The 21,675-nt window shown below is 42.2% G+C and overlaps 1 protein-coding gene across 1 annotated transcript in view; it reads left to right on the top strand.

Annotated features, from left to right (window-relative positions):
- Positions 1-21,675, top strand: part of LOC139322104 (immunoglobulin lambda-1 light chain-like) — a 526,174-nt gene that overhangs the window by 352,416 nt on the left and 152,083 nt on the right. The gene's annotated exons all lie outside the window — the stretch shown is intronic.

Here is a 21,675-nt window from a genome sequence, read left to right as displayed (position 1 = left end):
TACATGCATACCTTGAGAAGGTGTCATTTCTGAAATCCAAGGACTGGGATGAACAATGGTTGACTTTCACATGGCCTTAAGGCAGTGTTTCCCAAACTTGGGAACTTTAAGAAGTGTGGACTTCAACTCCCAGAATTCCCCATCCAGCATGGCTGGCTGTGGGATTTTGGGAGTTGAAGTCCATACATCTTGAAGTTCCCAAGTTTGGGAAACACTGCCTTAAGGAATGCTTTGTCTTTGTGAATAAATCAAAATGTCAACGTAAGTCTACAAGGGAAAGGTAGAGTGGGTAGCAAATGATCAAGGAGCCAATGAAGTATGATACAGCTGGTGTTGTGGGAGAGGTCCAGGCTGAGCCCAAGGCAGGGGTCAAACACATCATCAAGAGTCCCTTCATCCCCACCAAAGATCTAAATCCAACTCACTGTGAATTCCTTATCTACCGCCAAATTGCTTTGACCATTAGTAGTTCAGAATCATCTAATGGCAGAAAGTGCGGCTCAGCTGGGATCGTCAGAGGCTTTTAAAAGCATTTTTTTTTCTGCAACCTCTTTGGCTGAGGAGGTTGTAGAAAAAATGCTTTTAAAAATAAAATAAAAAAAAAAGTTGGCTACGCCCACCCAGTCACATAATCCCCCCACCAAGCCACGCCCATGGAACCGGTAGTAATAAATTTTACATTTCACCACTGCCTGATAGTCAAAACAATCCCTAACATGAATGTTTTTTTCAGTGCTTAGTTCCTCCTCTTGGGAAACACAGTTAACTTGTGCTTCAAGTGCATGGACCTATTTTCTGCCATGCCCCAAGGTTTTCTCTCGTCAGTATTTACACAAATCTGGTTTATGCAAATTTTTCCTCTGGTCATTTGTTTCTGCTAAGAAGGTGGCGTGCTTGGCTAGCAAAATCAAAATATTTGCATGGATGTCATTAATGCATGCTGAGCAGATTTAAGAGGGCAAGGAGAGAAAGCCTGCACCATAATAATCACCATTTTATTTTCATTCTGTCTCAACCCGTCGATCTAGATAACCTACCATGATCTGGTCCATATTTCTCTTTTCCTTTCTACATTACTATTCAGGTAAGCAGGCATGGACATTGAGCATTGCTAGTAGAAATGCGGTGCAGCTGTAGTATTTCGGAGAACAGAAAATCTTATCACCGTGATCTTTTTGGTTCGCCATGAAAGCAAAGATCTGCTGCACCCAGATCAGCACTTCAAAATATACTATGTTTTGCTGGCGTTCCAAAAATCTAGAAAATGAGTCAAATATCTGTTGCTTTCTCTTCTCCAAGGGGTCAGTTCGCAGCCAGCCTGGATCCAGCCAACCTCCGTGTCTGTCGCTCTGGGACAAACAACAAAATTATCCTGCACTGTTAGCGGAAGCGTGAATGTTATTTCCTGGTACCAACAGAAGTCTGGGCAGATTCCTCGCTATGTGCACCGTTCTGGTGGAAACAGGGGTGACGGGATCCCAGATCGGTTCACGGCTTCTGTCTCAGGATCCACTGGCTATTTAACCATCATTGGAATCCAGGCTGAAGACGAGGCTGATTATTACTGTTTAATGTGGCAAAGCAGTGCCAGCTCGTTGCACGGTGGTACAATCTGATGAGGAACTGAGACAAAAACCTCCTCTCGTCTTCCACAGCAGAGGAACGTAGAAGTCCTTAGAAAGCTTGATTCAATGCACGACTGAGACACAAATCAACCGAGGTGCTGTTACATGTGTTCCCAGGTTTGGCTTACAGCCGCTCACAGCCCTGGTCAACAACCACTCTCAACTCACTCTCAACCAAGCAGTGAAGCACAATCAATTCTTTGGAATACATTGAAACACAGTGAATTGGATGTAACACAGTGGTGGGTTCCTCCCAGTTCAGCCCGGTTCGACCAAGCCGGTAGCGGTGATGATACGACGTCACCCAACCGGTTCTGCCCCACCCCCACGTTAGTCTTACCTTTTATTTGGCCCCACTCCCAATCTATTGCTGCCTCCTGAGTCCCAGCTGATGGTTAGAGGGAAAAAAAACTGTTTAAACTCTTGCTGCGGGGCTTCAAAGGGCCGCCCTACAGCTGATCAGTGTTAAAAAAAAACAAGTGAGTAGACCAGTGCCTGCAAAAATAAATGAGTAGACCGGTACAGCTCTGCAAGCAGTTAAAAGCCTGGTAGACCAGTACCTCTGCGGAGGCAAGTGGACTTACTTTGTTTTTTCCTTGAAGACATTTCACTTCTCATCCAAGAAGCTTCTTCAGTTCTGACTGAACTGTGGAATAATGGAAGGATTTATATACCTGTTTTTTTCCCCACAGACTTCACTGGGAGTTCTAAGGACCAGATGATTGCAAGGAATATAAATCCTTCCATTCTTCATTTCTGACTTTTTTATAATAAAGGCAAAAATCAATGGAGGTGTTCCTACAGAGCCCTCCTCATAGAGTTCAAAACATTCCTCAGTTATTGGTCAGGTAAGGTGTGAGCAATTTCACTCTACTGCTGGCCCCATGAGCCTTGGTACTACAGTGGTTTAAAGCACCCTGTTATTAACACAGCTGCCTGCAATTTACTGCTGGTTCGAATCTCTCCAAGGCTCAAGGTTGACTCAGCCTTCCATCCTTTCTAAGGTAGGTTAAATGAGGACCCAGTTTGTGGGGGCAATAAGCTGACTTTGTATAAAAAATATACAAAAGTATGAAGGCTATTGCTGAGCACATTGTAAGCCGCCCTGAGTCTCCGGAGAAGGGCGGCATATAAATCAAATTAAAAAAAAAAAAAAAAAAAATGAGTCAACCTTCACGACAAATGAATAGCAATAGTACTTCTATACCGCTTCATAGTGCTTCACAGCCCTCTCTAAGCAGTTGACAGAGTCAGCCTCTTGCCCCCAACAATTTGGGTCCTCATTTTACCCACCTCAGAAGGATGGAAGGCTGAGTCAACCTTGAGCTGGTCAGTATCAAATTGTTGACAGTGGGCAGAATTAACCTGCTATACTGTATTCTAACCACTGCACCATCAAGGAAGGAAGGAAGGAAGGAAGGAAGGAAGGAAGGAAGGAAGGAAGGAAGGAAGGAAGGAAGGAAGGAAGGAAGGAAGAAAGGGGGAAAAGAAAGAGAAATAGCAATAGCCATAGCATTTAGACTTATATACCGCTTCACAGTGCTTTTACAGCCCCCTATAAATGGTTTACGGAGTCAGAATATTGCCCCCAACAATTTGGCTCCTCATTTTACCCACCTTGCAAGGGTGGAAGGCTAAGTCAACCTGGGTCAGACATGCCTTCACAACTAACAACAACAAAATTAAGATATCAGGCTAGAAACTGAGAGATCATGAGCTGAAGTCCTGCCTTAGGTAAGAACTCAGGTGACTTTAGGCCACTCCTTCTCTCTCAACCCTAGGAAGAACAAAGCAAGGACAAGCCATTTCTGACAATGTTGCCAAGAAATCAGCAAGGACGAGTCGAGGAAGTCACCAGGGGACAAGACCAACTTGAAGACACATGAGTATATAAAGCCAGAATTACAACTGCCACCATCATGCATGCTTGGTCTTTGTTTTCCAGTGATATCACCTATCCCCCTGAGACCTTATGAGCATGGGTAGATTTGCATAAAAGTGCTATTTTGTAACTCTGGGTTTAATTTAAGAAAGGAGAGCTTCCATATTGGTGTCTTTTTTTGAAAAAGCTGTCTTCCTTGTTGAGAATTGAGCATGGAGCAGATTTTGCTTTGCCTTCTATTTCTCAACTACTGGACAGGTAAGACATAGATAGATAGATAGATAGATAGATAGATAGATAGATAGATAGATAGATAGATAGATAGATGATAGATAGATAGATAGATAGATAGATAGATAGATAGATAGATAGATAGATGATAGATAGATAGATAGATAGATAGATAGATAGATAGATAGGGTGGGGGGGAATCATCTGTGGTATATTTATTTGGAATGTAACACTAGATTGTGGAGTCCTTGGTACTCTCTGAGCTTGGTTATTGGCTTGCAGGCATTTCATTACCCAACTAGGTAACATCTTCAGTGCTAGTAAGTGTGAGGTTTGCTCCCTGTTTATATTCAGTACTGGCCCTGGCTATTGTTGGTGGAAGTGTGGTTTTTCTCTTCGGTAGATCCTTGATTAGAGGGTTGTGGGTCCTATTCGGGAATCAGGGTTGGGTTTGTGGCTGTTTTTCAAAAGATGCCACAAAGAAGAGGGGGTCAAATTATTCTCCAGAGCACCAGAGGGCAGGTCAAGAAACAATAGTTGGAAACTAATCAAAGACAGAAGCAACCTGGAATTAAGGAGAAATATCCTAACAGTGAGGACAATTAACCAGTGGAAGAGCTGGCCTTCACACGTTGTGGGTGCTTCATTACTGGAAGTTTTTAAGAAGAGACTGGACAGTCACTTAACTGAAATGGTATAGGTTCTCCTTCTTGAGTAGGGGGCTGGACTAGAAGACCTCCAAGGTCCCTTCCAGCTCTATTCTATTCAGATGTCAACTTGTGAGCTGTCAAACTATCTGTTTGCTTGCTTGTCATTAACATACGGCTTGAAATTTGTATATCCCAGGTGTTGTTTCTCAAGTTGGGTTGATTCAACCAGCTTCCCAATCTGCAGCTCTTGGGAACACCATAAGACTTGCCTGCTACCTGATGATTGGTTATGAAGACTACGCGGTCTCGTGGTACCAACAGAGAGCAGGCCAGGCACCACGACTTGTGTTGACTCCCAGTTACTCCAGAGGTCATGGGATCCCCGATCGTTTCTCTGGCTTCAGATTAGATAACGCGTATTATTTAATCATCGCCGACGTCCAACCAGAAGATGAAGCTACGTATTATTGTGGAGGAAGCTACGGTTTTGCATGAGATCCAACGATGCAATCAAGCGAGGAAGTGAAGTTGAAGCTGTTCTCAACTGTAAGAAGAAGAGAGATGTTTACAAAACATAAGATGTTCTTAATTCTCCATTAAGAATGGGTAACTTTGGAACTTTTGGGATGATTTCTAAAATGCCAAGCGTCCAATTCTATGCTTATTTACTTGGAAGTAAAGTCCTTTTACCAGAGACAGATGGTAGTTCAGGCAAATGTGGAATTGCACGGTCAAAATTCCACTGAGAAGATCTTTTTTGAAGCCTTCAAAACAATCTGAGCTTTGCTATCATGATAAAACCCAACAATTTACATCTGTTTTATGGTGTATTGTTAGCTTTGGAATTTCCTAGACTTCAAATTCAGAGGTGATTGTTCACATTTGTCATCTGAGAAGGGGTTACTATGATTCAGAATAAAAGTGCCAAGACTCACTGAATGTCACGAATTTGAGTTATTGAATACATTGTAAAATTAAAATTCCTCTTTTAAAAAAAAAAAAAATACTGTCAATATTGTGCTAACGTTTTGTGATTATTTGATCTTTAGACACAAGAGGGAGATCTTGGTTCATTTTGCTACCCTGGGCAAAATTTCATAGCTTAACATCTCTAAATGTTCTCATCCACAGAACTAATTTTTTTTAAAAAAGATCTCCAATCTATAATGTCCTTGATTTGCATATGACTCTTATACGGGGAAAACCCTATCCATACATAATGCTTTGCTTTATGGTCTATGTTGGATGTTTTAAGAATAAACTAAGTTTGTAAACCAAAATGGCACACAGGGCTCCCTCTCCTAAATTGTGTTAGCCCAAGTTGTGTTTTCTCAATCTAATTGTCTAAGTTCAGAAGATCCACTGATCTGGAAATTGATTGCCCAGGTTGGGTTTCCACAACTTGCTAGTCAGTGTTGTCTCCTAGCAATAGCCTGGACAGGTCCCTGCAGATTTCTTTGCAAAATTTCAGAAGTGGTTTGCCATTGCTTTCTCTGGGGGTTGATTTTATCAATGTGGATGGTGTTCGGATGATGCTCCAGATGTTTTAGGATTGCACCCCAAGGCACCTATCACCATTGATACTATCTTTGCTATTTTCCTCATCCCCAACATCATCAAGATTTATGGGCTACGGACTAAAATCTCTTGCCAATTCCCAACAAGCGCCTGCATTCAGATACAGAGTTCCTATTTTGTATGCCGACAATTCAGGCTCTAAAATATCCCCCATTCTTTCTGTGGAAATTCTCACTCATCCGTGGTTGTCTCAACTGAAGACGTTTCTTGGATGAGAAGATAAATGACTTCCTCAAGGGAAAGAAACATAGTCCAATTGCCTTTTGAAAAAGTACCTTTGAGACTCCAATTCTTTCCTTTTCATGAATGAATGAAATGAATTTCATTTCTGCTGAAGAAAGAGGTTCTATTGGAGAACTCATTTCTAAAAAAAATTCCAGAATGCTTATACCTCCATCTATACACTTTCAAATCTTCAGTTTGAGGAAGGCTTCTCCTCCACTTAAGGTTATCTTGGAAGACACTTGGAAAAACAAAGCAAATAGAAGTCCGGCTCCTTGATAAATCATCTGGAGCATAAAGAGAACATAGAACATAGAATAATAGAGTTGAAAGGGAGCTAGGAGATCTTCTAGTCCAACTCCTTGCTTGAGCAGGAGACCCTATATCATTTCAGACAAAAGACTAGCTAGTCTATTCATTAAAGCCTCCAGTGATGAAGCATCCACAACTTCTGAAGGCAAGCCATTCCATTGGTTGATTGTTCCTTAGTTCTAGGTTGCTCCTCTCCTTGGTTAGTTTCCACCTATTGCTTCTAGTCTTGCCTTCTGGTGCATTGGAAAATAGTTTGATCCCCCCCCATCTTTGTAGGAGCCCCCCAAATATTGGAAGACTGCCATCATGTCTCTTCTAGTCCTTCTTCTCACTAGACTAGACATACCCAGTTCCTGCAACCGTTCTTCATATGTTTTAGCCTCCAGTCCCCTAATCATCTTTGTTGCTCTTCTCTGCACTCTTTCCAGAGTCTCAACATCTTTATTTATAATATGATGACCAAAACTGGATGCACTACTCCAAGTGTGGTCCTTCTAAGGCTTTGTAAAGCGGTACTAGCACTTCACATGATCTTGATTCTATTCCCTCTATTCATGCAGCCTAGGACGCTAAGACTATATATTTTAAGGGGAAGGTTCAGACCCAAAGAGTAACTGGAATATTTGCATAAACCACTTAAAAGAGGCGATGTTCCTAACCCACAATCAGACATCCAAAGAATCTTGATTCTACTCGTCCAACATGCTTTGGAACGTTCTTCTTCTCCTCCTCTATTGCTGCTCAGGTAAGAAGAGGCCAAATTTACAGTCTACAATCTAAATTAGACCAGGAAATGTTCTTTCTCTTCTGTTTAAATTGACCATCGCTCCTCCACTTGGATTACCGAGCTGAACCTTCTCCTCTCTGTCTTCCTTTGTAGATGTCCTCAGCCAGGGTCTCTTAACTCAGCCACTTAAACTGTCTGTACCTAATGGAGGTGAGGCGAGATTCCTTTGCACGCTCAGCAGCGGTTTGGAGAACCACAATGTGGGCTGGTATCAAGATAAAATGGGTCAAGGCATCCGGTTCATCTATTTTGGGGAGAACAAGCGAGGGGAAGGGATCCCAGATCGATTTTCGGGCTCCAGAACTGGCAACAAGTGGTATTTGACCATCACTCAGGTCCAGGCAGAAGATGAAGCTACCTATTACTGTAGCGTGTATTATGGTGCAGGGAGTAGTTTTCAAAAACCACAGTGGTACAGACGCAAGGGGAATGGGAACAAAAACATCTGCTAAAGATCAAAAGAAAAAAAATCTCTGCTGTCATGGATCCCAGCCTTGTCAGTGTGTCAAGTGACATATTGTCAAAAAGAAATGACAGAAATTCTATTCTATTCTATTCTATTCTATTCTATTCTATTCTATTCTATTCTATTCTATTCTATTCTATTCTATTCTATTCTACTCTACCCTACCCTACCCTACCCTACCCTACCCTACCCTACCCTACCCTACCCTACCTTACCCTACCCTACTCCTATTCTGTTCTGTTCTGTTCTGTTCTGCTCTATTCCTCCTCTTTCTTGCATCCACAAATACCACGAAGAAAACATCAGCAACTTGCAGGGAAAGGATGAGGGTGACTGTTATTGTATAGACTGAAACATTTAAAACACGGATAAGAGTTTGATCATAAACATCTCCAGGGCATCACTACAACACAAGTCAAAGCTTTACATTGTTGAAGGAACAAAACCTTTTCATTTGGGTTCTAGAAGACCTGGCATTGACTGAGATTGAGGTGCAGACAAGCAAGCTCCTAACTAGTATTCAGGTTAAAACACCATGATAGCACCAAGACTTATCTAGTTGCTTCTTGATGAGAAGAGTGTGTGCCGTTGAAGGTAGCCATGTCAATTTGTTTTCTGGTAGAACCAGGCACGCTCAAGTCCCCAACATGACTTCTTTCTTCTCTATGCCTTTCTCTTAAATTTCCTACATTTAGAATAGAATAGAATAGAATAGAATAGAATAGAATAGAATAGAATAGAATAGAATAGAATAGAATAGAATAGAATAGAATAGAATAGAATAGAATAGAATAGAATAGAATTCTTTATTGGCCAAGTGCAATTGGACACACAAGGAATTTCTCTTTGGTGCATATGCTCTCAGTGTACATAAAAAAATAGATACATTCATCAAGAATCATAAGGTACAATACTTAATGATTCTTGACGAATTTATGCAAATGTCGTCTTCTCTCCTTGGTCAAAAAGACAGGTTAGTCTAATAAGGGGGTGGTTCATCAATTCAAGGAAAACCAATCAGATCATCTATATCTGCATGGATCTTTCTTCAATTCTGAAAGGACTTAAGTAAGAAGGTAGAAAGGGAGTTTGGAAAGGGAGACTGTTTGAAGGGAAGCACCATGGCCTGGACACTGGTTTTCTTTTCCCTTCTTAGTTACTTCTCATGTAAGTATGTGGAGAAACTCTTCTTAAACTGTCCAATAAAAACTCTGTGGTCTGCACAATACAAAATCCTATATGGTCCATCCAAAGGATGGTTCTGGGATTTTTGGAGACCCAGATAATATAACAAATCTTCATTATTTCCTTCTTTTTTCCCCTCTTTGTAAAAGTGTCACTTCACAGCCCACCTTGACTCAGTCTGTCTCCCAGTCTGGATCTCCAGGAGAGACAATTAAACTCTCCTGTGCCATCAGCAGCAATCCCAACAACGTTTGCTGGCTTCGGCAGAGATCTGGGGAAGCTCCTCGCTTTGTACACTGTGATGGCTGCAGCAGCAGAGGAGAAGGGATCCCAGACCGATTCACGGCAACCCGATCGGGCAATAACGGCTACTTAACCATCACCAACCTTCGGGCTGAAGACGAGGCTGATTATTACTGTTGCATGTGGTATAGCAATGGTAACGTGTTCCACAGTGAGACAATCTAATGGGGAACTGAGACAAAAAAACCTTCTTCCTTCGCAGAACGTGAAGTATCTCAGAGGTTGCGTTGGTTTTTTCTTTGATGTAATGAAAATGCACTGCAGGCCATTTCAGGAAGAGATTGAGGTCAAGAACCATCTTGCAAAACAATAATCAATATACTGTATACTGTATAGTGCACGAATCAAAAAGAGGGCTGTGAAAATATTTACAGACCCCTCGCATCCTGGATATAAACTGTTTCAACTCCTACCCTCAAAACGACGCTATAGGGCACTGCACACCAGAACAACTAGACACAAGGACAGTTTTTTCCCAAATGCTATCACTCTGCTTAACAACTAATTCCCACACCACTGTCAAACTATTCACTAAGACTATATTACTATTATTCTTCTCATACTTCCTATCACCCATCTCCTCCCACTTATGACTGTATGACTGTAACCTTGTTGCTGGTATCCTTACGATTTATATTGACTGTTTCCTAATATGATTTGATTGCTTATTTGTTCCCTATGACTATCATTAAGTGTTGTACCTTATGATTCTTGATGAATGCATCTTGTCTTTTTATGTACACTGAGAGCATATGCACCAAAGACAAATTCCTTGTGTGTCCAATCACACTTGGCCAATAAAGAATATTACTCTATTCTATTCTATTCTATTCTATTCTATTCTATTCTATTCTATTCTATTCTATTCTATTCTATTCTATTCTATTCTATTCTATTCTATTCTATTCTATTCTATTGGTATGTCTATGGAGATTCTCCATCATCCAGGTCTTCCACTCTTTGGAAAAAGAGTTCCAAAGCTGTTTTTCCAAAAGGGAACTGGACTTTGTGTTCAGCAGAGGGGAAAAACTGTCCCTGTGTCTAGTTGTTTTGGGATGTAATGCCCTAAAGCATCATCCTGAGGGGAGGAATTGAAACAGTTTATGTCTAGGATCTGAGGGGTCTGCAGATATTTTCTCAGCTGCCTTGCCTTGCCTTCTCCCATAAATAACCTGCACTTGTGCCATTTAAAGCATTATACACATAAAACAATACTATGCAGATTAGGTGTTCACCAGAGTGATGGCACAAGGGGGAAAACTGTCCCTGTGTCTAGTTGTTTTGACATGCAATGCCCTGTAGCGCCATCCCGAGGATAGGAGTTGAAACAGCTGATGTCCAGGATGTTATGGGTCTGCAGATATTTTCTCAGCCCTCCTTGTACCTGTCCTGTTTAGCTGCTGTAGCAAACCAGACAGCTGTTGTGAGTCCGACCCCTGAGCCCGTCTTATCGGAGGGAGAAGACTCCGAAAGTGAAGGGGAGGAGTTGGCAAGGCCTCCCTCTCCAGGACCCTCCTCTCTGGCAATGCCTCAGGTGTCTTCCGAAGGCCAAGAGATAGGCCAGGAGCCAGGCACTTCCGAGCAGCCAGAGTTTGACAGCGATGGAGATAAGTCTTGGCTAGATCCCCGACAGTGTCGGAAAGACAAGCGCGCGCAGCAGAGAAGGAGGTGTGCCAGAGATTAAGCTGAGTCACTGGACCACACCCCACAGGGGATAAAAGGGGGTGTGGTGGCCATTCAGGCTTTGTGACGGACAAAACTGAAAGCTAGCAAGTCATTCTGCATTTCTGGAACTTTGTTATATGCTCTGATTGGATTGATTTTTGGACTGGATTTGACTGTTCTTTGGCTTTTGTGGACTTACTTTGATGATTTCGGACCGAGGAGATAAACCTCCCTTTGTAAGTAAAAACTTTTGGCAAGCAGCCACTGGGTTGCTGCCAATTCTGTTATCAAAGAAAATTCTTGTCTGCTGGTTTATTTTAACTCTTGGTCGACTGCTGGTGTGCGTGTGTGAGACGGGGACAGAACAACAGCTTGGAAAGAATCTTCCCCAGTTGGCCAATGAACTCCAGTAGGGAAAAATGGTAGTTCTGGATTCTATTCCGTCCAGCTTTCCAACCAGGTGGGGAAGAGAAAGGAAATCTCCTGGAATCCCTGCAGATTTTTGCTTTTGCTGATCGAAGGGTTGTTCCCCCGATGTTTCATTAAATCATGTTTCCTTCACTCCCTTCAGCCAATGAGGCAGCTGGATATTTGCATGAGCTTTTGGTACAGAGCTTAAGAGAGAATCAGGAAGAGAGGGCCACCAAAACTTTGGATCACAACGAAGTTGGACCTTCCTCCCCTTCATTTTCTCCATCATGCTGTGGACTCTGCTGCTACTTTTCTTCTTTTACTCTCCAGGTGAAATCAAATACCCACCTTGGCTGTTTTCTTCCTCTGTGCAATCCTGTTTGCTTCAGTTTCCCATCTTTGATAGTGTCATAATGTAGATATTCTTTCTCCAGGTATCACGGTCAAGTACCACTTTATTCAGGAACCTTACCACTCTGCATCTCTTGGAAAACCAGCAACTCTCTCCTGCAACATGAGCAGTGGCTTCCATTTTGCTTACTTTGCATGGTACCAACAAAAGGGAGGGGAAAGACCCAGATTTCTCCTACGTTATAATACAACATCCAGGGAGACAAAATTTGGCCCAGAGGCTTCTGGTCATTTCTCTGCTTCTACAAACACCCCCAAGGAAATTGCTTTCTTGACCATCAACAATGTGCAGGCAAAGGATGAAGGAGACTATTATTGTGGTGATACCAGACACAGTGAAGAACCTCAGAGAGGAGGCTGAACATAAACCTCCTTTGAGGAAGTTCTTCATGCATCACAACCCAAACTTTGACACTCTACTGTGTTAACGACATCTCCTTAGCATTGGATCAACTTAAGAATGACTTTGAAGTCTGATGTTCCAGTTCTAGGTAAAAGACAAGAGAGTTCCATTCATGGAACATCACTGAAGCCACAGAAAGGTCATTTAGTTTCTTCCCCTATATTTCTACCTCTCATGCCTGCATGATTTTCTCTGGACCACCAGGTGACCCACCTCAACCAAGAATGAAGGACATTAAAGGACTGGATTTGTTCTGAGAGGGAAAGAGGGAACTTTCAACAAATTTGGGGCTGGGGGCAACTTCCTCTGAAATATATTTTGAATGGGAGGAGGTGCCCCCCAGGTATGGTGACAGGATAGGACAGCAGGGGGTGCCACCTTCCTAGAAACCTTCTGCCACCACTCCTGAAACTCTCCTCTGTGCAACAGACTGAAAAAATTACACCAGCTGCAAAAGACTTCATGCAGAACTCAAGAAAGGAAAGAGAATTAGATTGTATAAAGTGTTTCTGACATTGGAGTTGTAATTTAGAGGAAGTAAATATAAGGAGAGAATGGGACACTTTACAACCAAACACAATTACAGTAAAACAGTTTCAACAAAAACATCTTTTGTTGCCCTTGTGTTGCAGGGCAAATGTGCTATCCAACCCAGGCAAAACCGACTGAATTTGTCCCATTGAGGTCCCACATTATGATCAAAAACCTTCATAAAGGCATCTTCTTAAGACTTTCCTCTATGCAAATGTCTTCTCCACCAATTGACCAATCTACTTTGACCGGATTGGTTAGTCTTTGAAGAGGGAGGTTGATAAAATCAAGGAAAGCCAATCAGTTGATCTATATTTGCATGGACCTTTCTTCAGCTCTAGGAGGACTTAAGTAGGAAGGTAGAAGGATCCCAGGTAGATATTCTTTGGTTTTGGAAAGGGAGACTTTTTTGAAGGAAAGCACCATGGCCTGGACACTGGTTTTCCTTTCCCTTCTCAGTTATTTCTCATGTAAGTACTGTATGTGGAGGACCACTTCTTAACCTGCCCAGTAAACACTCTCTGGTCTGCACAATATAAAATCCAATCTGATCCATCCAAATGGTGGTTCTGGAGCCATAATAAAACAAATCTTCATTATTTCCTCCTTTTTTCCTCACTTTCTACAGGCGTCACTTCACAGCCCACATTGACTCAGCCTGCCTCCCAGTCTGGATCTCCAGGAGGGACAATTAAAATCTCCTGTGCCATCAGTAGCAATCCAAGCACCATTTACTGGCTTCAGCAGAGATCTGGGGAAGCCCCTCGCTTTGTGCAATATGATGGCGGCAGCAGAGGAGAAGGGATCCCAGACCGATTCACGGCAACCCGATCAGGCAACAACGGCTACTTAACCATCACCAACCTTCAGGCTGAGGATGAGGCTGATTATCACTGTTACATGGGGTATAGCAATACGTTCCACAGTGAGACAATCTAATGGGGAACTGAGACAAAAACCTTCTTCCTTCACAGAACATGGAGTTGCTCGAAGGTTGTGTTGGTCTTTCTTTGGCCTAATGGAAGTGCCTTACAGGCCATACAAGGAAGACATCCATTTTGCAGAACAATAATCAGTTTGATTTGCAGGAAGACAAAACAAAACATCCCATTTTTTTTTTGTCCCAGCATTAAAACAATAGCTGCAAACATAGAATAATATATTGTTACATACTTTATACCTCTCACTTTTTTTTAAAGTAAGCTGTTGATTTCATTCTCTACCTTGACATATTTCAGTTGCACAATTATCCTCAGCCTATGAGCAAAAAATAAATAAAAAATTGGACAAATCAATTCTTTAATCAAGAAGGTTAATTTTCATCATTACAGGTTTCTGGAAAGTTCCTTTCCTTTCCTTTCCTTTCCTTTCCTTTCCTTTCCTTTCCTTTCCTTTCCTTTCCTTTCCCTTCCTTTCCTTTTTTCCTTTCCTTTTCTTTCCTTTCCTTTCCTTTCCTTTCCTTTCCTTCCTTTCCTTTCCTTTCCTTCTTTCCTTTTTTCCTTTCCTTTCCTTTCCTTTCCTCCCCTCCTTTCTCTTCTTTTCTTCTCTCTTCCCTCTCTCCTCTCCTCTCCACTCCCTTCTTCTTCCCTTCCCTTCCATTCCCTACACTTCTTTCATTCTCCTATAATTAAGCTTCAGTTGTGCCATTTTAAGCGCTATACACATAGAACAATACTGTCGGGATTAAGTGTTCACCAGAGTGATGGCACAAGGGGAAAAACTGTCCCTGAGTCTAGTTGTTTTGGCATGCAATGCCCTGTAGCGCCATCCCGAGGGGAGGAGTTGAAACAGTTGATGTCCAGGATGTGAGGGGTCTGCAGATATTTTCTCAGCCCTCCTTCTCACCTGCACAATAGGCATGTCCTCTATGGAAGTCAGACTGGTTAAATTGTTCTTTCTGCAATTTAACTATCCGTTGTTCCTGTCCTGTTTAGCTGCTGTACCAAACCGGACAGTTCACAAAGAATCTTCCCTAGTTGGCCAATGAACTTCAGAGGCAAAAATGGTAGTTCTGGATTGAATTCCATCCAGCTTTCCAACCAGGTGGGGAAGAGAAAGGAAATCTCCTGAAATCCCTGCAGATTTTTGCTTTTGCTGATCGAAAGGTTGTTCCCTCGACGTTTCATTAAATCATGTTTCCTTCACTCCTTTCAGCCAATGAGGCACCTGGATATTTGCATGACCTTTTGGTACAGAGCTTAAGAGAGAATCAGGAAATGAAGGCCACCAAAGCTTTGGATCACAACGAAGTTGGACCTTCCTCCCCTTCATTTTCTCCATGATGGTGTGGACTCTGCTGCTACTTTTCTTCTTCTACTCCCCAGGTGAAACCAAATACCCACCTTAGCTGTTTTCTTCCTCTGTGCAATCCTGTTTCCCATCATTGAAGGTGTCATAATGTTGATATTCTTCCTTCAGGTATCACAGTCAAGTACCACTTGATTCAGGAACCTTCCCTCTCTGCATCTCTTGGAAAACCAGCAACTCTCTCCTGCAACATCAACAGTGGCTTCAGTTTTAATTACTTTGCATGGTATCAGCAAAAGGGAGGGGAAAGACCCAGATTTCTCCTATTTTATAATACAACATCCAGGGAGACAAAGTTTGGCCCAGAGGCTTCTGGTCATTTCTCTGCTTCTACAAACACCCCCAAGGAAATTGCTTTCTTGACCATCAACAACGTGCAGGCAAAGGATGAAGGAGACTATTATTGTGGTGATAACAGACACAGTGAAGAACCTCAGAGAGGAGGCTGAACATAAACCTCCTTTGAGGAAGTTCTTCATGCATCACAACCCAAACTTTGACACTCTACTGTGTTAACGACATCTCCTTAGCATTGGATCAACTTAAGAATGACTTTGAAGTCTGATGTTCCAATTCTAGATAAAAGACAAGAGAGTTCCATTCATGGAACATCACTGAAGCCACAGAAAGGTCATTGAGTTTCTTCCCCTATATTTCTACCTCTCAGGCCTGCATGATTTTCTCTGGACCTCCAGGTGACCCCACCTCAACCAAGAATGAAGGACATTAAAGAACCGGATTTGTTCTGAGAGGGAAAGAGGGAACTTTCAACAAATTTAGAGCTAGGGATAACATTCTCTGAAATATATTTTGAATGGGAGGAGGGTGCCCCCCAGGTATGGTGACAGGATAGGACAGCAGGGGGGTGCCACCTTCCTAGAAACCTTCTGCCACCACTCCTGAAACTCTACCCTGTGCAACAGACTGAAAAAATTACACCAGCTGCAAAAGACTTCATGCAGAACTCAAGAAAGGAAAGAGAATCAGGTTGTATAAAGTGTTTCTGACATTGGAGTTGTAGTTTAGAGGAAGTAAATATAAGGAGAGAATGGGACACTTTACAACCAAACACAATTACAATAAAACAGTTTCAACAAAAACATCTTTTGTTGCCCTTGTGTTGCAGGGCAAATGTACTGTCCAACCCAGGCAAAACAGACTGAATTTGTCCCATTGAGGTCCCACATTATGATCAAAATCCTTCATAAAGGCATCTTCTTAAGACTTTCCTCTATGCAAATGTCTTCTCCACTAATTGACCAATCTACTTTGACCGGATTGGTTAGTCTTTGAAGAGGGAGGTTGATAAAATCAAGGAAAGCCAATCAGTTGATCTATATTTGCATGGACTTTTCTTCAGCTCTAGGAGCACTTAAGTAGGAAGGTAGAAGGATCCCAGGTAGATATTCTTTGGTTTTGGAAAGGGAGACTTTTTTTGAAGGAAAGCACCATGGCCTGGACACTGGTTTTTCTTTCCCTTCTCAGTTATTTCTCATGTAAGTACTGTATGTGGAGGACCACTTCTTAAACTGCCCAGTAAACACTCTCTAGTTTGTGCAATATAAAATCCAATCTGATCCATCCAAATGGTGGTTCTGGAGCCATAATATAACAAATCTTCATTCTTTCCTCCTTTTTTCCTCCCTTTGTAAAGGTGTCACTTCACAGCCCACCTTGACTCAGCCTGCCTCCCAGTCTGGATCTCCAGGAGGGACAATTAAACTTTCCTGTGCCATCAGTAGCAATCCAAACACCATTTACTGGCTTCAGCAGAGATCTGGGGAAGCCCCTCGCTTTGTGCACTGTGATGGCTGCAGCAGAGGAGAAGGGATCCCAGACTGATTCACGGCAACCCGATCAGGCAACAACGGCTACTTAACTATCACCAACCTTCAGGCTGAAGATGAGGCTGATTATCACTGTTGCATGTGGTATAGCAGTGGTAACATGTTCCACAGTGAGACAATCTAATGGGGAACTGAGACAAAAAACCTTCTTCCTTCACAGAGCAGCGAGTTGCTCAAAGGTTGCGTTTGGTCTTTCTTTGGCCTAATGGAAGTGCCTTACAGGCCATACAAGGAAGGACATCCATTTTTGCAGAACAATAATCAGTTTGTTTGCAGGAAGACAAAAACAAAACATCCCATTTTTTTTTTTTGTCCCAGCATTAAAACAATAGCTGCAAACATAGAATAATATATTGTTACATACTTTATACCTCTCACTTTTTTTTAAAGTAAGCTGTTGATTTCATTCTCTACCTTGACATATTTCAGTTGCACAATTATCCTCAGCCTATGAGCAAAAAATAAATAAAAAAATTGGACAAATCAATTCTTTAATCAAGAAGGTTAATTTTCATCATTACAGGTTTCTGGAAAGTTCCTTTCCTTTCCTCCTTTCCTTTCCTTTCCTTTCCTTTCCTTTCCTTTCCTTTCCTTTCCTTTCCCTTCCTTTCCTTTTTTCCTTTCCTTTCCTTTCCTTTCCTTTCCTTTCCTTTCCTTTCCTTTCCTTTCCTTTCCTTTCCTTTCCTTTCCTTTCCTTTCCTTTTTTTCCTTTCCTTTCCTTTCCTTTCCTTTCCTTTCCTTTCCTTTCCGTTCCTTTCCTTTCCTTTTCCTTTCCTTTCCTTTCCTTCCTTTCCTTTCCTTTCCTTTCTTTCCTTTTTTCCTTTCCTTTCCTTTCCTTTCCTTTCCTCCCCTCCTTTCTCTTCTTTTCTTCTCTCTTCCCCTCTCTCCTCTCCTCTCCACTCCCTTCTTCTTCCCTTCCCTTCCATTCCCTACACTTCTTTCATTCTCCTATAATTAAGCTTCAGTTGTGCCATTTTAAGCGCTATACACATAGAACAATACTGTCGGGATTAAGTGTTCACCAGAGTGATGGCACAAGGGGAAAAACTGTCCCTGAGTCTAGTTGTTTTGGCATGCAATGCCCTGTAGCGCCATCCCGAGGGGAGGAGTTGAAACAGTTGATGTCCAGGATGTGAGGGGTCTGCAGATATTTTCTCAGCCCTCCTTCTCACCTGCACAATAGGCATGTCCTCTATGGAAGTCAGACTGGTTAAATTGTTCTTTCTGCAATTTAACTATCCGTTGTTCCTGTCCTGTTTAGCTGCTGTACCAAAACCGGACAGTTCACAAAGAATCTTCCCTAGTTGGCCAATGAACTTCAGAGGCAAAAATGGTAGTTCTGGATTGAATTCCATCCAGCTTTCCAACCAGGTGGGGAAGAGAAAGGAAATCTCCTGAAATCCCTGCAGATTTTTGCTTTTGCTGATCGAAAGGTTGTTCCCTCGACGTTTCATTAAATCATGTTTCCTTCACTCCTTTCAGCCAATGAGGCACCTGGATATTTGCATGACCTTTTGGTACAGAGCTTAAGAGAGAATCAGGAAATGAAGGCCACCAAAGCTTTGGATCACAACGAAGTTGGACCTTCCTCCCCTTCATTTTCTCCATGATGGTGTGGACTCTGCTGCTACTTTTCTTCTTCTACTCCCCAGGTGAAACCAAATACCCACCTTAGCTGTTTTCTTCCTCTGTGCAATCCTGTTTCCCATCATTGAAGGTGTCATAATGTTGATATTCTTCCTTCAGGTATCACAGTCAAGTACCACTTGATTCAGGAACCTTCCCTCTCTGCATCTCTTGGAAAACCAGCAACTCTCTCCTGCAACATCAACAGTGGCTTCAGTTTTAATTACTTTGCATGGTATCAGCAAAAGGGAGGGGAAAGACCCAGATTTCTCCTATTTTATAATACAACATCCAGGGAGACAAAGTTTGGCCCAGAGGCTTCTGGTCATTTCTCTCCTTCTACAAACACCCCCAAGGAAATTGCTTTCTTGACCATCAACAATGTGCAGGCAAAGGATGAAGGAGACTATTATTGTGGTGATAACAGACACAGTGAAGAACCTCAGAGAGGAGGCTGAACATAAACCTCCTTTGAGGAAGTTCTTCATGCATCACAACCCAAACTTTGACACTCTACTGTGTTAACGACATCTCCTTAGCATTGGATCAACCTAAGAATGACTTTGAAGTTTGATGTTCCAGTTCTAGGTAAAAGACAAGAGAGTTCCATTCATGGGACATCACCAAAGCCACAGAAAGGTCATTGAATTTCTTCCCCTATATTTCTACCACTCATGACTGCATGATTTTCTCTGGACCACCAGGTGACCCACCTCAACCAAGAATGAAGGACATTAAAGAACCGGATTTGTTCTGAGAGGGAAAGAGGGAACTTTCAACAAATTTAGAGCTAGGGATAACGTTCTCTGAAATATATTTTGAATGGGAGGAGGTGCCCTCCCCAGGTATGGTGACAGGATAGGACAGCAGGGGGGGTGCTACCTTCCTAGAAACCTTCTGCCACCACTCCTGAAACTCTCCCCTGTGCAACAGACTGAAAAAATTACACCAGCTGCAAAAGACTTCATGCAAAACTCAAGAAAGGAAAGAGAATCCGGTTGCATAAAGAGTTTCTGACATTGGAGTTGTAGTTTAGAGGAAGTAAATATAAGGAGAGAATGGGACACTTTACAACCAAACACAATTACAGTAAAACAGTTTCAACAAAAACATCTTTTTTTGCCCTTGTGTTGCAGGGCAAATGTACTGTCCAACCCAGGCAAAACAGACTGAATTTGTCCCATTGAGGTCCCACATTATGATCAAAAACCTTCATAAAGGCATCTTCTTAAGACTTTCCTCTATGCAAATGTCTTCTCCACTAATTGACCAATCTACTTTGACCGGATTGGTTAGTCTTTGAAGAGGGAGGTTCATAAAATCAAGGAAAGCCAATCAGTTGATCTATATTTGCATGGACTTTTCTTCAGCACTAGGAGCACTTAAGTAGGAAGGTAGAAGGATCCCAGGTAGATATTCTTTGCTTTTGGAAAGGGAGACTTTTTTGAAGGAAAGTACCATGGCCTGGACACTGGTTTTCCTATCCCTTCTCAGTTATTTCTCATGTAAGTACTGTATGTGGAGGACCACTTCTTAAACTGCCCCAGTACACTCGCTCTACTTTGTGCAATATAAAATCCAATCTGATCCATCCAAATGGTGGTTCTGGAGCCATAATATAACAAATCTTCATTATTTCCTCCTTTTTTCCTCACTTTGTAAAGGTGTCACTTCACAGCCCACCTTGACTCAGCCTCCCTCCCAGTCTGGATCCCCAGGAGACACCATTAAATTCTCCTGTGCCATCAGTAGCAGTCCAACTACTATTGGCTGGCTTCAACAGAGATCTGGGGAAGCCCCTCGCTTTGTGCACTATGATGGCGGCAGCAGAGGAGAAGGGATCCCAGACCGATTCACGGCAACCCGATCAGGCAACAACGGCTACTTAACCATCACCAACCTTCAGGCTGAAGATGAGGCCACTTATTACTGTCACATGTGGTATAGCAGTGGAAACGTGTTCCACAGTGAGACAATCTAATGGGGAACTGAGACAAAAAACCTTCTTCCTTCGCAGAGCAGCGAGTTGCTCAAAGGTTGCGTTGGTCTTTCTTTGGCCTAATGGAAGTGCCTTACAGGCCATACAAGGAAGACATCCATTTTGCAGAACAATAATCAGTTTGTTTGCAGGAAGACAAAACAAAACATCCCATTTTTTTTTTGTCCCAGCATTAAAACAATAGCTGCAAACATAGAATAATATATTGTTACATACTTTATACCTCTCACTTTTTTTTAAAGTAAGCTGTTGATTTCATTCTCTGCCTTGACATATTTCAGTTGCACAATTATCCTCAGCCTATGAGCAAAAAATAAATAAAAAATTGGACAAATCAATTCTTTAATCAAGAAGATTAATTTTCATCATTACAGGTTTCTGGAAAGTTCCTTTCCTTTCCTTCTTTCCTTTCCTTTCCTTTCCTTTCCTTTCCTTTCCTTTCCTTTCCTTTCCTTTCCTTTCCTTTCCTTTCCTTTCCTTTCCTTTCCTTTCCCTTCCTTTCCTTTTTTCCTTTCCTTTCCTTTCCTTTCCTTTCCTTTCCTTCCTTTCCTTTCCTTTCCTTTCCTTCCTTTCCTTCCTTTCCTTTCCTTTCCTTTCCTTTCCTTTCCTTTCCTTTCCTTTCCTTTCCTCCCCTCCTTTCTCTTCTTTTCTTCTCTCTTCCCTCTCTCCTCTCCTCTCCACTCCCTTCTTCTTCCCTTCCCTTCCATTCCCTACACTTCTTTCATTCTCCTATAATTAAGCTTCAGTTGTGCCATTTTAAGCGCTATACACATAGAACAATACTGTGGGGATTAGGTGTTCACCAGAGTGATGGCACAAGGGGAAAAACTGTCCCTGAGTCTAGTTGTTTTGGCATGTAATACCCTATAGTGCCATCCCGAGGGTAAGAGTTGAAACAGTTGATGTCCAGGATGTGAGGGGTCTGCAGATATTTTCTCAGCCCTAATTCTCACCTGCACAATAGGCATGTCCTCTATGGAAGGCAGGCTGGTTAAATTGTTTTTTTCTGCAATTTAACTATCTGTTGTACCTGCCCTGTTTACCTGCTGTACCAAACCAGACAGCTTGGAAAGAATCTTCTCCCGTTGGCCAATGAACTCCAGTAAGGAAAAATAGTAGTTCTGAACTGAATTCCGTCCAGCTTTCCAACCAGGTGGGGAAGAGAAAGGAAATCTCCTGGAATCCCTGCAGATTTTTGCTTTTGCTGATCGAAGGGTTGTTCCCCCGACGTTTC

The sequence above is a fragment of the Pituophis catenifer genome, unplaced genomic scaffold, assembly GCF_029215685.1.
Source record: "Pituophis catenifer annectens isolate HBS135680 unplaced genomic scaffold, rPitCat1.0.hap2 SCAF_10, whole genome shotgun sequence".
Taxonomy (NCBI): Eukaryota; Metazoa; Chordata; class Lepidosauria; order Squamata; family Colubridae; genus Pituophis; species Pituophis catenifer.
Note: the sequence above shows the minus strand (reverse complement) of the source record. Positions and strands in the feature narration are given on the sequence as shown.